Below are 18,848 nucleotides of genomic sequence, written 5' to 3'. Positions count from 1 at the left end.
ACTCTCCCTTCACCTAAGCTTTCAGTTGGTGCTCACACTCTCCCTTCACCTTCACTTTCCGTTAATACTCACACTCTCCCTTCACCTTCGCTTTCCGTTAGTGCTGGCACTCTCCCTTCCCTTTCAATCAATACTCTCACTCCCCCTTTCAACCAATACTCTCACTCTCCCTTCACTTTCCCTTTCAATTAATACTCACACTCTCCCTTCACCTTCGCTTTCAGTTGGTGCTCACACTCTCCGTTCACCTTCACTTTCTGTTAATACTCACACTCTCCCTTCACCTTCGCTTTCAGTTGGTGCTCACACTCTCCGTTCACCTTCACTTTCTGTTAATACTCACACTCTCCCTTCACCTTCGCTTTCGGTTCGTGCTCATACTCTCCCTTCACCTTCACTTTCTGTTAATACTCACACTCTCCCTTCACCTTCGCTTTCAGTTAATACTCACACTCTCCCTTCACCTTCCCTTTCAGTTAATACTCACACTCCCCCTTCACCTTCCCTTTCAGTTAATACTCGCACTCTCCCTTCACCTTCCCTTTCAGTTAATACTCACACTCTCCCTTCACCTTCCCTTTCAGTTAATACTCACAGTGTTCCTTCTCCTTCCATTTCAGTTAATACTCTCACTCTCCCTTCGCCTTCGCTTTCAGTTAGTGCTCACACTCTCCCTTCCCCTTCCCTTTCAGTTAATACTCACACTCTACCTTCACCTTCCCTTTCAGTTAATACTCACAAGCTCCCTTTACCTTCCCTTTCAGTTAATACTCACACGCTCCCTTTACCTTACCTTTCAGTTAGTGCTCACACTCTCCCTTTACCTTCCCTTTCAGTTAATACTCACACGCTCCCTTTTCCTTCCCTTTCAGTTAATACTCACACGCTCCCTTTACCTTCCCTTTCAGTTAGTGGTCACATCCTCCCTTTACCTTACCTTTCAGTTAGTGGTCACACTCTCCCTACACCTTACCTTTCAGTGAATACTCACTCTCCCTTCACCTTCGCTTTCAGTTAATACTCACACTCTCCCTTCACCTTCGCTTTCAGTTGGTGCTCACACTCTCCCTTCACCTTCACTTTCCGTTAATACTCTCACTCTCCCTTCACCTTCGCTTTCAGTTGGTGCTCACACTCTCCCTTCACCTTCACTTTCCGTTAATACTCACACTCTCCCTTCACCTTCGCTTTCAGTTGGTGCTCACACTCTCCCTTCACCTTCCCTTTCCATTAATACTCACACTCTCCCTTCACCTTCGCTTTCAGTTAATACTCACACTCTCCCTTCACCTTCCCTTTCAGTTAATACTCACACTCCCCCTTCACCTTCCCTTTCAGTTAATACTCGCACTCTCCCTTCACCTTCCCTTTCAGTTAATACTCACACTCTCCCTTCACCTTCCCTTTCAGTTAATACTCACACTGTTCCTTCTCCTTCCATTTCAGTTAATACTCTCACTCTCCCTTCGCCTTCGCTTTCAGTTAGTGCTCACACTCTCCCTTCACCTTCCCTTTCAGTTAATACTCACACTCTACCTTCACCTTCCCTTTCAGTTAATACTCACAAGCTCCCTTTACCTTCCCTTTCAGTTAATACTCACACGCTCCCTTCACCTTACCTTTCAGTTAGTGCTCACACTCTCCCTTTACCTTCCCTTTCAGTTAATACTCACACGCTCCCTTTTCCTTCCCTTTCAGTTAATACTCACACGCTCCCTTTACCTTCCCTTTCAGTTAGTGGTCACATCCTCCCTTTACCTTACCTTTCAGTTAGTGGTCACACTCTCCCTACACCTTACCTTTCAGTGAATACTCACTCTCCCTTCACCTTCGCTTTCAGTTAATACTCACACTCCCCCTTCACCTTCCCTTTCAGTTAATACTCACACTCTCCCTTCACCTTCCCTTTCAGTTAATACTCGCACTCTCCCTTCACCTTCCCTTTCAGTTAATACTCGCAATCTCCCTTCACCTTCCCTTTCAGTTAATACTCACACTCTTCCTTCTCCTTCCATTTCAGTTAATACTCTCACTCTCCCTTCACTTTTCCTTTCAGTTAATACTCACACTCTTCCTTCTCCTTCCATTTCAGTTAATACTCTCACTCTCCCTTCGCCTTCGCTTTCAGTTAGCGCTCACACTCTCCCTTCACCTTCCCTTTCAGTTAATACTCACATGCTCCCTTTACCTTCCCTTTTAGTTAATACTCACATGCTCCCTTTACCTTACCTTTCAGTTGGTGGTCACACTCTCCCTTCACCTTCCCTTTCAGTTAGTGCTCACACTCTCCCTTCACCTTCCCTTTCAGTTAATGCTCACACTCTCCCTTCACCTTCACTTTCCGTTAATACTCACACTCTCCCTTCACCTTCGCTTTCCGTTAGTGCTGGCATTCTCCCTTCCTTTTCAATCAATACTCTCACTCTCCCTTCACCTTCCCTTTCAATCAAGACTCTCACTCTCCCTTCACCTTCCCTTTCAATCAATACTCTCACTCTCCCTTCACCTTCCCTTTCAATCAATAATCTCACTCTCCCTTTCAACCAATACTCTCACTCTCCCGTCACTTTCCCTTTCAGTTAGTGCTCACACTCTCCCTTCACCTTCGCTTTTAGTTAATACTCACATGCTCCCTTTACCTTACCTTTCAGTTAGTGGTCACATGCTCCCTTTAACTTACCTTTCAGTTAGTGGTCACACTCTCCCTTCACCTTCCCTTTCAGTTAGTGCTCACATTCTCCCTTCACCTTCGCTTTCAGTTAATACTCACACGCTCCCTTTACCTTCCCTTTCAGTTAGTGCACACACTCCCCCTTCACCTTCCCTTTCAGTTAATACTCACACTCCCCCTTCACCTTCCCTTTCAGTTAATACTCACACGCTCCCTTTACCTTCCCTTTCAGTTAATACTCACACGCTCCCTTTACTTTACCTTTCAGTTAGTGGTCACACTCTCCCTTCACCTTCCCTTTCAGTTCGTGCTCACACTCTCCCTTCACCTTACCTTTCAGTGAATACTCACTCTCCCTTCACCTTCACTTTCAGTTCGGGCTCACACTCTCCCTTCACCTCTTTCAGTTAATACTCACACTCTTCTTTCACCTTCCCTTTCAGTTAATTCACAGACTCTCCCTTCACCTTCCCTTTCAGTTAGTGCTCACATTCTCCCTTCACCTCTTTCAGTTAATACTCAGACTCTCCCTTCACCTTCCCTTTCAGTTAATACTCACACTCACCCTTCACCTTACCTTTCAGTGAATACTCACTCTCCCTTCACCTTCACTTTCAGTTAATACTCACACTCTCCCTTCACCTTCCCTTTCAGTTAATTCTCAGACTCTCCCTTCACCTTCCCTTTCAGTTAGTGCTCACATTCTCCCTTCACCTCTTTCAGTTAATACTCAGACTCTCCCTTCACCTTCCCTTTCAGTTAATACTCACACTCACCCTTCACCTTACCTTTCAGTGAATACTCACTCTCCCTGCACCTTCACTTTCAGTTAGTGCTCACACTCTCCCTTCACCTTCCCTTTCAGTTAATACTCACACTCCCCCTTCACCTTCCCTTTCAGTTGGTGCTCACACTCTCCCTTCACCTTCACTTTCCGTTAGTGCTGGCACTCTCCCTTCCCTTTCAATCAATACTCTCACTCTCCCTTCACCTTCCCTTTCAATCAATACTCTCACTCTCCCTTCACCTTCCCTTTCAATCAATACTCTCACTCTCCCTTCACTTTCCCTTTCAATCAATACTCACACTCACCCTTCACCTTCCCTTTCAGTTCGTGCTCACACTCTCCCTTCACCTTACCTTTCAGTGAATACTCACTCTCCCTTCACCTTCACTTTCAGTTCGGGCTCACACTCTCCCTTCACCTCTTTCAGTTAATACTCACACTCTTCTTTCACCTTCCCTTTCAGTTAATTCTCACACTCTCCCTTCACCTTCCCTTTCAGTTAGTGCTCACATTCTCCCTTCACCTCTTTCAGTTAATACTCAGACTCTCCCTTCACCTTCCCTTTCAGTTAAAACTCACACTCACCCTTCACCTTACCTTTCAGTGAATACTCACTCTCCCTTCACCTTCACTTTCAGTTAATACTCACACTCTCCCTTCACCTTCCCTTTCAGTTAATTCTCAGACTCTCCCTTCACCTTCCCTTTCAGTTAGTGCTCACATTCTCCCTTCACCTCTTTCAGTTAATACTCAGACTCTCCCTTCACCTTCCCTTTCAGTTAATACTCACACTCACCCTTCACCTTACCTTTCAGTGAATACTCACTCTCCCTGCACCTTCACTTTCAGTTAGTGCTCACACTCTCCCTTCACCTTCCGTTTCAGTTCATACTCACACTCCCCCTTCACCTTCCCTTTCAGTTGGTGCTCACACTCTCCCTTCACCTTCACTTTCCGTTAGTGCTGGCACTCTCCCTTCCCTTTCAATCAATACTCTCACTCTCCCTTCACCTTCCCTTTCAATCAATACTCTCACTCTCCCTTCACCTTCCCTTTCAATCAGTACTCTCACTCTCCCTTCACCTTCCCTTTCAATCAATACTCTCACTAACCCTTCACCTTCCCTTTCGGTTAGTGACACTCTCCCTTCACCTTCACTTTCCGTTAATACTCACACTCTCCCTTCACCTTCGCTTTCCTTTAGTGCTGGCACTCTCCCTTCCCTTTCAATCAATACTCTCACTCTCCCTTCACCTTCCCTTTCAATCAATACTCTCACTCTCCCTTCACCTGCCCTTTCAATCAATACTCTCACACTCCCTTCACTTTCCCTTTCAATCAATACTCACACTCACCCTTCACCTTCCCTTTCGGTTAGTGCTCACACTCTCCCTTCACCTTCGCTTTCAGTTAATACTGACACTCTCCCTTCACCTTTCCTTTCAGTTAATACTCACACTCTCCCTTCACCTTCCCTTTCAGTTAATACTCACACTCTCCCTTCACCTTTCCTTTCAGTTAATACTCACTCTCCCTTCACCTTCCCTTTCAGTTAATACTCACACTCTCCCTTCACCTTCCCTTTCAGTTAATACTCACACTCTTCCTTCTCCTTCCATTTCAGTTAATACTCTCACTCTCCCTTCACCTTTCCTTTCAGTTAATACTCACACTCTTCCTTCTCCTTCCATTTCAGTTAATACTCTCACTCTCCCTTAACCTTCGCTTTCAGTTAGTGCTCACACTCTCCCTTCACCTTCCCTTTCAGTTAATACTCACACTCTCCCTTTACCTTCCCTTTCAGTTAATACTCACACGCCCCCTTTACCTTCCCTTTTAGTTAATACTCACATGCTCCCTTTACCTTACCTTTCAGTTAGTGCTCACACTCTCCTTTCACCTTACCTTTCAGTGAATACTCACTCTCCCTTCACCTTCCCTTTCAGTTAATACTCACACTCTCCCTTTACCTTCCCTTTCAGTTAATACTCACACGCTCCCTTTACCTTCCCTTTTAGTTTATACTCACATGCTCCCTTTACCTTACCTTTCAGTTGGTGGTCACACTCTCCCTTCACCTTCCCTTTCAGTTAGTGCTCACACTCTCCCTTCACCTTCCCTTTCAGTTAATACTCACACTCTCCCTTCACCTTCGCTTTCCGTTAGTGCTGGCATTCTTCCTTCCTTTTCAATCAATACTCTCACTCTCCCTTCACCTTCCCTTTCAATCAATACTCTCACTCTCCCTTCACCTTCCCTTTCAATCAATACTCTCACTCTCCCTTCACCTTCCCTTTCAGTTGGTGCTCACACTCTCCCTTCACCTTCACTTTCCGTTAATACTCACACTCTCCCTTCACCTTCGCTTTCCGTTAGTGCTGGCATTCTCCCTTCCTTTTCAATCAATACTCTCACTCTCCCTTCACCTTCCCTTTCAATCAATACTCTCACTCTCCCTTCACCTTCCCTTTCAATCAATACTCTCACTCTCCCTTCACCTTCCCTTTCAATCAATAATCTCACTCTCCCTTTCAACCAATACTCTCACTCTCCCTTTACTTTCCCTTTCAGTTAGTGCTCACACTCTCCCTTCACCTTCGCTTTCAGTTAATACTCACATGCTCCCTTTACCTTACCTTTCAGTTAGTGGTCACATGCTCCCTTTACCTTACCTTTCAGTTAGTGGTCACATGCTCCCTTCACCTTCCCTTTCAGTTGGTGCTCACATTCTCACTTCACCTTCGCTTTCAGTTAATACTCACACGCTCCCTTCCCTTTCAGTTAATACTCACAGTCTCCCTTCACCTTCCCTTTCAGTTAATACTCACACTCTCCCTTCACCTTCCCTTTCAGTTAGTGCTCACACTCTCCCTTCACCTTCCCTTTCAGTTAGTGCTCACACTCTCCCTTCACCTTCCCTTTCAGTTAATACTCACACGCTCCCTTTACCTTCCCTTTCCATTAATACTCACACTCTCCCTTCACCTTCGCTTTCAGTTAATACTCACACTCTCCCTTCACCTTCACTTTCAGTTGGTGCTCACACTCTCCCTTCACCTTCACTTTCCGTTAATACTCTCACTCTCCCTTCACCTTCGCTTTCGGTTAGTGCTCACACTCTCCCTTCACCTTCACTTTCCGTTAATACTCACACTCTCCCTTCACCTTCGCTTTCAGTTGGTGCTCACACTCTCCCTTCACCTTCACTTTCCGTTAATACTCACACTCTCCCTTCACCTTCGCTTTCAGTTAATACTCACACTCTCCCTTCACCTTCACTTTCCGTTAATACTCTCACTCTCCCTTCACCTTCGCTTTCAGTTAATACTCACACTCTCCCTTCACCTTCACTTTCCGTTAATACTCACACTCCCCCTTCACCTTCACTTTCCGTTAATACTCACACTCCCCCTTCACCTTCCCTTTCAGTTAATACTCAGACTCTCCCTTCACCTTCCCTTTCAGTTAATACTCACACTCTCCCTTCACCTTCCCTTTCAGTTAGTGCTCACACGTTCCCTTTACCTTCCCTTTCAGTTAATACTCACACGCTCCCTTTACCTTCCTTTTTAGTTAATACTCACATGCTCCCTTTACCTTACCTTTCAGTTAGTGGTCACATGCTCCCTTTACCATACCTTTCAGTTAGTGGTCACACTCTCCCTTCACCTTCCCTTTCAGTTAGTGCTCACACTCTCCCTTCACCTTACCTTTCAGTGAATACTCACTCTCCCTTCACTTTCAGTTCGGGCTCACACTCTCCCTTCACCTCTTTCAGTTAATACTCACACTCTTCCTTCACCTTCCCTTTCAGTTAATTCTCAGACTCTCCCTTCACCTTCCCTTTCAGTGAATACTCACACGCTCCCTTTACCTTCCCTTTTAGTTCATACTCACATGCTCCCTTTACCTTCGCTTTCAGTTAATACGCACACTCTCCCTTCACCTAAGCTTTCAGTTGGTGCTCACACTCTCCCTTCACCTTCACTTTCCGTTAATACTCACACTCTCCCTTCACCTTCGCTTTCCGTTAGTGCTGGCACTCTCCCTTCCCTTTCAATCAATACTCTCACTCCCCCTTTCAACCAATACTCTCACTCTCCCTTCACTTTCCCTTTCAATTAATACTCACACTCTCCCTTCACCTTCGCTTTCAGTTGGTGCTCACACTCTCCGTTCACCTTCACTTTCTGTTAATACTCACACTCTCCCTTCACCTTCGCTTTCAGTTGGTGCTCACACTCTCCCTTCACCTTCACTTTCTGTTAATACTCACACTCTCCCTTCACCTTCGCTTTCGGTTCGTGCTCATACTCTCCCTTCACCTTCACTTTCTGTTAATACTCACACTCTCCCTTCACCTTCGCTTTCAGTTAATACTCACACTCTCCCTTCACCTTCCCTTTCAGTTAATACTCACACTCCCCCTTCACCTTCCCTTTCAGTTAATACTCGCACTCTCCCTTCACCTTCCCTTTCAGTTAATACTCACACTCTCCCTTCACCTTCCCTTTCAGTTAATACTCACAGTGTTCCTTCTCCTTCCATTTCAGTTAATACTCTCACTCTCCCTTCGCCTTCGCTTTCAGTTAGTGCTCACACTCTCCCTTCCCCTTCCCTTTCAGTTAATACTCACACTCTACCTTCACCTTCCCTTTCAGTTAATACTCACAAGCTCCCTTTACCTTCCCTTTCAGTTAATACTCACACGCTCCCTTTACCTTACCTTTCAGTTAGTGCTCACACTCTCCCTTTACCTTCCCTTTCAGTTAATACTCACACGCTCCCTTTTCCTTCCCTTTCAGTTAATACTCACACGCTCCCTTTACCTTCCCTTTCAGTTAGTGGTCACATCCTCCCTTTACCTTACCTTTCAGTTAGTGGTCACACTCTCCCTACACCTTACCTTTCAGTGAATACTCACTCTCCCTTCACCTTCGCTTTCAGTTAATACTCACACTCTCCCTTCACCTTCGCTTTCAGTTGGTGCTCACACTCTCCCTTCACCTTCACTTTCCGTTAATACTCTCACTCTCCCTTCACCTTCGCTTTCAGTTGGTGCTCACACTCTCCCTTCACCTTCACTTTCCGTTAATACTCACACTCTCCCTTCACCTTCGCTTTCAGTTGGTGCTCACACTCTCCCTTCACCTTCCCTTTCCATTAATACTCACACTCTCCCTTCACCTTCGCTTTCAGTTAATACTCACACTCTCCCTTCACCTTCCCTTTCAGTTAATACTCACACTCCCCCTTCACCTTCCCTTTCAGTTGATACTCGCACTCTCCCTTCACCTTCCCTTTCAGTTAATACTCACACTCTCCCTTCACCTTCCCTTTCAGTTAATACTCACACTGTTCCTTCTCCTTCCATTTCAGTTAATACTCTCACTCTCCCTTCGCCTTCGCTTTCAGTTAGTGCTCACACTCTCCCTTCACCTTCCCTTTCAGTTAATACTCACACTCTACCTTCACCTTCCCTTTCAGTTAATACTCACAAGCTCCCTTTACCTTCCCTTTCAGTTAATACTCACACGCTCCCTTCACCTTACCTTTCAGTTAGTGCTCACACTCTCCCTTTACCTTCCCTTTCAGTTAATACTCACACGCTCCCTTTTCCTTCCCTTTCAGTTAATACTCACACGCTCCCTTTACCTTCCCTTTCAGTTAGTGGTCACATCCTCCCTTTACCTGACCTTTCAGTTAGTGGTCACACTCTCCCTACACCTTACCTTTCAGTGAATACTCACTCTCCCTTCACCTTCGCTTTCAGTTAATACTCACACTCTCCCTTCACCTTCGCTTTCAGTTGGTGCTCACACTCTCCCTTCACCTTCACTTTCCGTTCATACTCTCACTCTCCCTTCACCTTCGCTTTCAGTTGGTGCTCACACTCTCCCTTCACCTTCACTTTCCGTTAATACTCACACTCTCCCTTCACCTTCGCTTTCAGTTGGTGCTCACACTCTCCCTTCACCTTCCCTTTCCATTAATACTCACACTCTCCCTTCACCTTCGCTTTCAGTTAATACTCACACTCTCCCTTCACCTTCACTTTCAGTTGGTGCTCACATTCTCCCTTCACCTTCACTTTCCGTTAATACTCTCACTCTCCCTTCACCTTCGCTTTCGGTTAGTGCTCACACTCTCCCTTCACCTTCACTTTCCGTTAATACTCACACTCTCCCTTCACCTTCGCTTTCAGTTGGTGCTCACACTCTCCCTTCACCTTCACTTTCCGTTAATACTCACACTCTCCCTTCACCTTCGCTTTCAGTTAATACTCACACTCTCCCTTCACCTTCACTTTCCGTTAATACTCTCACTCTCCCTTCACCTTCGCTTTCAGTTAATACTCACACTCTCCCTTCACCTTCACTTTCCGTTAATACTCACACTCCCCCTTCAGTTAATACTCACACTCCCCCTTCACCTTCCCTTTCAGTTAATACTCAGACTCTCCCTTCACCTTCCCTTTCAGTTAATACTCACACTCTCCCTTCACCTTCCCTTTCAGTTAATACGCACACGCTCCCTTTACCTTCCCTTTCAGTTAATACTCACACGCTTCCTTTACCTTCCCTTTCAGTTAGTGGTCACACTCTCCCTTCATCTTCCCTTTCAGTTAGTGCTCACACTCTCCCTTTACCTTCCCTTTCAGTTAATACTCACACGCTCCCTTTACCTTCCTTTTTAGTTAATACTCACATGCTCCCTTTACCTTACCTTTCAGTTAGTGGTCACATGCTCCCTTTACCATACCTTTCAGTTAGTGGTCACACTCTCCCTTCACCTTCCCTTTCAGTTAATACTCACACGCTCCCTTTACCTTCCTTTTTAGTTAATACTCACATGCTCCCTTTACCTTACCTTTCAGTTAATACTCACACGCTCCCTTTACCTTCCCTTTCAGTTAGTGCTCACACTCCACCTTCACCTTCCCTTTCAGTTAATACTCACGCTCCCCCTTCACCTTCCCTTTCAGTTAATACTCACACTCTCCCTTCACCTTCCCTTTCAGTTAATACTCACACTCTCCCTTCACCTTCCCTTTCAGTTAGTGCTCACACTCTCCCTTCACCTTCCCTTTCAGTTAGTGCTCACACTCTCCCTTCACCTTCCCTTTCAGTTAATACTCACATGCTCCCTTTACTTTACCTTTCAGTTAGTGGTCACACTCTCCCTTCACCTTCCCTTTCAGTTAGTGCTCACACTCTCCCTTCACCTTACCTTTCAGTGAATACTCACTCTCCCTTCACTTTCAGTTCGGGCTCACACTCTCCCTTCACCTCTTTCAGTTAATACTCACACTCTTCCTTCACCTTCCCTTTCAGTTAATTCTCAGACTCTCCCTTCACCTTCCCTTTCAGTTAATACTCACACGCTCCCTTTACCTTCCCTTTTAGTTAATACTCACATGCTCCCTTTACCTTACCTTTCAGTTAGTGGTCACATGCTCCCTTTACCATATCTTTCAGTTAGTGGTCACACTCTCCCTTCACCTTCCCTTTCAGTTAGTGCTCACATTCTCCCTTCACCTTCGCTTTCAGTTAATACTCACACGCTCCCTTTACCTTCCCTTTCAGTTAGTGCTCACACTCCCCCTTCACCTTCCCTTTCAGTTAATACTCACACTCCCCCTTCACCTTCCCTTTCAGTTAATACTCACACTCACCCTTCACCTTACCTTTCAGTGAATACTCACTCTCCCTGCACCTTCACTTTCAGTTAGTGCTCACACTCTCCCTTCACCTTCCCTTTCAGTTAATACTCACATGCTCCCTTTACCTTCGCTTTCAGTTAATACTCACACTCTCCCTTCACCTTCACTTTCCGTTAGTGCTGGCACTCTCCCTTCCCTTTCAATCAATACTCTCACTCTCCCTTCACCTTCCCTTTCAATCAATACTCTCACTCTCCCTTTCAACCAATACTCTCACTCTCCCTTCTCCTTCCCTTTCAATCAACACTCTCACTCTCCCTTTCAACCAATACTCTCACTGTCCCTTCACTTTCCCTTTCAATCAATACTCACACTGACCCTTCACCTTCCCTTTCGGTTAGTGCTCACACTCTCCCTTCACCTTCGCTTTCAGTTAATACTCACACTCCCCCTTAACCTTCCCTTTCAGTTAATACTCACACTCTCCCTTCACCTTCCTTTTCAGTTAATACTCACACTCCCCCTTCACCTTCCCTTTCAGTTAATACTGACACTCTCCCTTCACCTTCCCTTTCAGTTAATACTCACACTCCCCCTTCACCTTCCCTTTCAGTTAATACTCACACTCTCCCTTCACCTTCCCTTTCAGTTAATACTCACACTCTCCCTTCACCTTCCCTTTCAGTTAATACTCGCAATCTCCCTTCACCTTCCCTTTCAGTTAATACTCACACTCTTCCTTCTCCTTCCATTTCAGTTAATACTCTCACTCTCCCTTCACCTTTCCTTTCAGTTAATACTCACACTCTTCCTTCTCCTTCCATTTCAGTTAATACTCTCACTCTCCCTTCGCCTTCGCTTTCAGTTAGTGCTCACACTCTCCCTTCACCTTCCCTTTCAGTTAATACTCACACTCTCCCTTTACCTTCCCTTTCAGTTAATACTCACACGCTCCCTTTACCTTCCCTTTTAGTTAATACTCACATGCTCCCTTTACATTACCTTTCAGTTGGTGGTCACACTCTCCCTTCACCTTCCCTTTCAGTTAGTGCTTACACTCTCCCTTCACCTTCCCTTTCAGTTAATGCTCACACTCTCCCTTCACCTTCACTTTCCGTTAATACTCACACTCTCCCTTCACCTTCGCTTTCCGTTAGTGCTGGCATTCTCTCTTCCTTTTCAATCAATACTCTCACTCTCCCTTCACCTTCCCTTTCAATCAAGACTCTCACTCTCCCTTCACCTTCCCTTTCAATCAATAATCTCACTCTCCCTTCACCTTCCCTTTCAATCAATAATCTCACTCTCCCTTTCAACCAATACTCTCACTCTCCCTTCACTTTCCCTTTCAGTTAATGCTCACACTCTCCCTTCACCTTCGCTTTCAGTTAATACTCACACTCTCCCTTCACCTTCGCTTTTAGTTAATACTCACATGCTCCCTTTACCTTACCTTTCAGTTAGTGGTCACATGCTCCCTTTACCTTACCTTTCAGTTAGTGGTCACACTCTCCCTTCACCTTCCCTTTCAGTTAGTGCTCACATTCTCCCTTCACCTTCGCTTTCAGTTAATACTCACACGCTCCCTTTACCTTCCCTTTCAGTTAGTGCTCACACTCCCCCTTCACCTTCCCTTTCAGTTAATACTCACACTCCCCCTTCACCTTCCCTTTCAGTTAATACTCACACGCTCCCTTTACCTTCCCTTTCAGTTAATACTCACACGCTCCCTTTACTTTACCTTTCAGTTAGTGGTCACACTCTCCCTTCACCTTCCCTTTCAATCAATACTCTCACTAACCCTTCACCTTCCCTTTCGGTTAGTGCTCACACTCTCCCTTCACCTTCACTTTCCGTTAATACTCACACTCTCCCTTCACCTTCGCTTTCCGTTAGTGCTGGCACTCTCCCTTCCCTTTCAATCAATACTCTCACTCTCCCTTCACCTTCCCTTTCAATCAATACTCTCACTCTCCCTTCACCTTCCCTTTCAATCAATACTCTCACTCTCCCTTCACTTTCCCTTTCAATCAATACTCACACTCACCCTTCACCTTCCCTTTCGGTTAGTGCTCACACTCTCCCTTCACCTTCACTTTCAGTTAATACTGACACTCTCCCTTCACCTTCCCTTTCAGTTAATACTCACACTCTCCCTTCACCTTCCCTTTCAGTTAATACTCACACTCTCCCTTCACCTTCCCTTTCAGTTAATACTCACACTCTCCCTTCACCTTTCCTTTCAGTTAATACTCACACTCTCCCTTCACCTTCCCTTTCAGTTAATACTCACACTCTCCCTTCACCTTCCCTTTCAGTTAATACTCACACTCTTCCTTCTCCTTCCATTTCAGTTAATACTCTCACTCTCCCTTCACCTTTCCTTTCAGTTAATACTCACACTCTCCCTTCACCTTCCCTTTCAGTTAATACGCACACGCTCCCTTTACCTTCCCTTTCAGTTAATACTCACACGCTTCCTTTACCTTCCCTTTCAGTTAGTGGTCACACTCTCCCTTCACCTTCCCTTTCAGTTAGTGCTCACACTCTCCCTTTACCTTCCCTTTCAGTTAATACTCACACGCTCCCTTTACCTTCCTTTTTAGTTAATACTCACATGCTCCCTTTACCTTACCTTTCAGTTAGTGGTCACATGCTCCCTTTACCATACCTTTCAGTTAGTGGTCACACTCTCCCTTCACCTTCCCTTTCAGTTAATACTCACACGCTCCCTTAACCTTACCTTTCAGTTAATACTCACACGCTCCCTTTACCTTCCCTTTCAGCTAGTGCTCACACTCCCCCTTCACCTTCCCTTTCAGTTAATACTCACGCTCCCCCTTCACCTTCCCTTTCAGTTAATACTCACACTCTCCCTTCACCTTCCCTTTCAGTTAATACTCACACTCTCCCTTCACCTTCCCTTTCAGTTAGTGCTCACACTCTCCCTTCACCTTTCCTTTCAGTTAGTGCTCACACTCTCCCTTCACCTTCCCTTTCAGTTAATACTCACATGCTCCCTTTACTTTACCTTTCAGTTAGTGGTCACACTCTCCCTTCACCTTCCCTTTCAGTTAGTGCTCACACTCTCCCTTCACCTTACCTTTCAGTGAATACTCACTCTCCCTTCACTTTCAGTTCGGGCTCACACTCTCCCTTCACCTCTTTCAGTTAATACTCACACTCTTCCTTCACCTTCCCTTTCAGTTAATTCTCAGACTCTCCCTTCACCTTCCCTTTCAGTTAATACTCACACGCTCCCTTTACCTTCCCTTTTAGTTAATACTCACATGCTCCCTTTACCTTACCTTTCAGTTAGTGGTCACATGCTCCCTTTACCATACCTTTCAGTTAGTGGTCACACTCTCCCTTCACCTTCCCTTTCAGTTAGTGCTCACATTCTCCCTTCACCTTCGCTTTCAGTTAATACTCACACGCTCCCTTTACCTTCCCTTTCAGTTAGTGCTCACATTCCCCCTTCACCTTCCCTTTCAGTTAATACTCACACTCACCCTTCACCTTACCTTTCAGTGAATACTCACTCTCCCTGCACCTTCACTTTCAGTTAGTGCTCACACTCTCCCTTCACCTTCCCTTTCAGTTAATACTCACATGCTCCCTTTACCTTCGCTTTCAGTTAATACTCACACTCTCCCTTCACCTTCACTTTCCGTTAGTGCTGGCACTCTCCCTTCCCTTTCAATCAATACTCTCACTCTCCCTTCACCTTCCCTTTCAATCAATACTCTCACACTCCCTTTCAACCAATACTCTCACTCTCCCTTCACCTTCCCTTTCAATCAATACTCTCACTCTCCCTTTCAACCAATACTCTCACTCTCCCTTCACTTTCCCTTTCAATCAATACTCACACTGACCCTTCACCTTCCCTTTCGGTTAGTGCTCACACTCTCCCTTCACCTTCGCTTTCAGTTAATACTCACACTCCCCCTTAACCTTCCCTTTCAGTTAATACTCACACTCTCCCTTCACCTTCGCTTTCAGTTAATACTCACACTCCCCCTTAACCTTCCCTTTCAGTTAATACTCACACTCTCCCTTCACCTTCCCTTTCAGTTAATACTCACACTCTCCCTTCACCTTCCCTTTCAGTTAATACTCGCACTCTCCCTTCACCTTCCCTTTCAGTTAGTGCTCACACTCTCCCTTCACCTTTCCTTTCAGTTAGTGCTCACACTCTCCCTTCACCTTCCCTTTCAGTTAATACTCACATGCTCCCTTTACTTTACCTTTCAGTTAGTGGTCACACTCTCCCTTCACCTTCCCTTTCAGTTAGTGCTCACACTCTCCCTTCACCTTACCTTTCAGTGAATACTCACTCTCCCTTCACTTTCAGTTCGGGCTCACACTCTCCCTTCACCTCTTTCAGTTAATACTCACACTCTTCCTTCACCTTCCCTTTCAGTTAATTCTCAGACTCTCCCTTCACCTTCCCTTTCAGTTAATACTCACACGCTCCCTTTACCTTCCCTTTTAGTTAATACTCACATGCTCCCTTTACCTTACCTTTCAGTTAGTGGTCACATGCTCCCTTTACCATACCTTTCAGTTAGTGGTCACACTCTCCCTTCACCTTCCCTTTCAGTTAGTGCTCACATTCTCCCTTCACCTTCGCTTTCAGTTAATACTCACACGCTCCCTTTACCTTCCCTTTCAGTTAGTGCTCACATTCCCCCTTCACCTTCCCTTTCAGTTAATACTCACACTCACCCTTCACCTTACCTTTCAGTGAATACTCACTCTCCCTGCACCTTCACTTTCAGTTAGTGCTCACACTCTCCCTTCACCTTCCCTTTCAGTTAATACTCACATGCTCCCTTTACCTTCGCTTTCAGTTAATACTCACACTCTCCCTTCACCTTCACTTTCCGTTAGTGCTGGCACTCTCCCTTCCCTTTCAATCAATACTCTCACTCTCCCTTCACCTTCCCTTTCAATCAATACTCTCACACTCCCTTTCAACCAATACTCTCACTCTCCCTTCACCTTCCCTTTCAATCAATACTCTCACTCTCCCTTTCAACCAATACTCTCACTCTCCCTTCACTTTCCCTTTCAATCAATACTCACACTGACCCTTCACCTTCCCTTTCGGTTAGTGCTCACACTCTCCCTTCACCTTCGCTTTCAGTTAATACTCACACTCCCCCTTAACCTTCCCTTTCAGTTAATACTCACACTCTCCCTTCACCTTCCCTTTCAGTTAATACTCACACTCTCCCTTCACCTTCCCTTTCAGTTAATACTCGCACTCTCCCTTCACCTTCCCTTTCAGTTAATACTCGCAATCTCCCTTCACCTTCCCTTTCAGTTAATACTCACACTCTTCCTTCTCCTTCCATTTCAGTTAATACTCTCACTCTCCCTTCACCTTTCCTTTCAGTTAATACTCACACTCTTCCTTCTCCTTCCATTTCAGTTAATACTCTCACTCTCCCTTCGCCTTCGCTTTCAGTTAGTGCTCACACTCTCCCTTCACCTTCCCTTTCAGTTAATACTCACACTCTCCCTTTACCTTCCCTTTCAGTTAATACTCACACGTTCCCTTTACCTTCCCTTTTAGTTAATACTCACATGCTCCCTTTACCTTACCTTTCAGTTGGTGGTCACACTCACCCTTCACCTTACCTTTCAGTGAATACTCACTCTCCCTGCACCTTCACTTTCAGTTAGTGCTCACACTCTCCCTTCACCTTCCCTTTCAGTTAGTGCTCACACTCTCCCTTCACCTTACCTTTCAGTGAATACTCACTCTCCCTTCACTTTCAGTTCGGGCTCACACTCTCCCTTCACCTCTTTCAGTTAATACTCACACTCTTCCTTCACCTTCCCTTTCAGTTAATACTCACACTCTTCCTTCACCTTCCCTTTCAGTTAATTCTCAGACTCTCCCTTCACCTTCCCTTTCAGTTAATACTCACACGCTCCCTTTACCTTCCCTTTTAGTTAATACTCACATGCTCCCTTTACCTTACCTTTCAGTTAGTGGTCACATGCTCCCTTTACCATACCTTTCAGTTAGTGGTCACACTCTCCCTTCACCTTCCCTTTCAGTTAGTGCTCACATTCTCCCTTCACCTTCACTTTCAGTTAATTCTCACACGCTCCCTTTACCTTCCCTTTCAGTTAGTGCTCACACTCCCCCTTCACCTTCCCTTTCAGTTAATACTCACACTCCCCCTTCACCTTCCCTTTCAGTTAATACTCACACTCACCCTTCACCTTACCGTTCAGTGAATACTCACTCTCCCTGCACCTTCACTTTCAGTTAGTGCTCACACTCTCCCTTCACCTTCCCTTTCAGTTAATACTCACATGCTCCCTTTACCTTCGCTTTCAGTTAATACTCACACTCTCCCTTCACCTTCACTTTCCGTTAGTGCTGGCACTCTCCCTTCCCTTTCAAATCAATACTCTCACTCTCCCTTCACCTTCCCTTTCAATCAATACTCTCACTCTCCCTTTCAACCAATACTCTCACTCTCCCTTCACCTTCCCTTTCAATCAATACTCTCACTCTCCCTTTCAACCAATACTCTCACTCTCCCTTCACTTTCCCTTTCAATCAATACTCACACTGACCCTTCACCTTCCCTTTCGGTTAGTGCTCACACTCTCCCTTCACCTTCGCTTTCAGTTAATACTCACACTCCCCCTTAACCTTCCCTTTCAGTTAATACTCACACTCTCCCTTCACCTTCCTTTTCAGTTAATACTCACACTCCCCCTTCACCTTCCCTTTCAGTTAATACTGACACTCTCCCTTCACCTTCCCTTTCAGTTAATACTCACACTCCCCCTTCACCTTCCCTTTCAGTTAATACTCACACTCTCCCTTCACCTTCCCTTTCAGTTAATACTCGCACTCTCCCTTCACCTTCCCTTTCAGTTAATACTCGCAATCTCCCTTCACCTTCCCTTTCAGTTAATACTCACATTCTTCCTTCTCCTTCCATTTCAGTTAATACTCTCACTCTCCCTTCACCTTCACTTTCCGTTAATACTCACACTCTCCCTTCACCTTCGCTTTCAGTTGGTGCTCACACTCTCCCTTCACCTTCACTTTCCGTTAATACTCACACTCTCCCTTCACCTTCGCTTTCAGTTAATACTCACACTCTCCCTTCACCTTCACTTTCCGTTAATACTCTCACTCTCCCTTCACCTTCGCTTTCAGATAATACTCACACTCTCCCTTCACCTTCACTTTCCGTTAATACTCACACTCCCCCTTCACCTTCCCTTTCAGTTAATACTCAGACTCTCCCTTCACCTTCCCTTTCAGTTAATACTCACACTCTCCCTTCACCTTCCCTTTCAGTTAATACGCACACGCTCCCTTTACCTTCCCTTTCAGTTAATACTCACACGCTTCCTTTACCTTCCCTTTCAGTTAGTGGTCACACTCTCCCTTCATCTTCCCTTTCAGTTAGTGCTCACACTCTCCCTTTACCTTCCCTTTCAGTTAATACTCACACGCTCCCTTTACCTTCCTTTTTAGTTAATACTCACATGCTCCCTTTACCTTACCTTTCAGTTAGTGGTCACATGCTCCCTTTACCATACCTTTCAGTTAGTGGTCACACTCTCCCTTCACCTTCCCTTTCAGTTAATACTCACACGCTCCCTTTACCTTCCTTTTTAGTTAATACTCACATGCTCCCTTTACCTTACCTTTCAGTTAATACTCACACGCTCCCTTTACC

At 45.5% G+C, this 18,848-nt stretch overlaps 1 protein-coding gene across 1 annotated transcript in view; it reads right to left on the bottom strand.

Annotated features, from left to right (window-relative positions):
* The window catches only part of eya4 (EYA transcriptional coactivator and phosphatase 4), a 549,227-nt gene that overhangs the window by 394,125 nt on the left and 136,254 nt on the right, over positions 1–18,848 (bottom strand). The gene's annotated exons all lie outside the window — the stretch shown is intronic.

Source organism: Heterodontus francisci, chromosome 3, assembly GCF_036365525.1.
Source record: "Heterodontus francisci isolate sHetFra1 chromosome 3, sHetFra1.hap1, whole genome shotgun sequence".
Taxonomy (NCBI): domain Eukaryota; kingdom Metazoa; phylum Chordata; class Chondrichthyes; order Heterodontiformes; family Heterodontidae; genus Heterodontus; species Heterodontus francisci.
The sequence above is the reverse complement of the archived record's forward strand: the minus strand, read 5'-3'. Positions and strand labels throughout refer to the sequence as shown.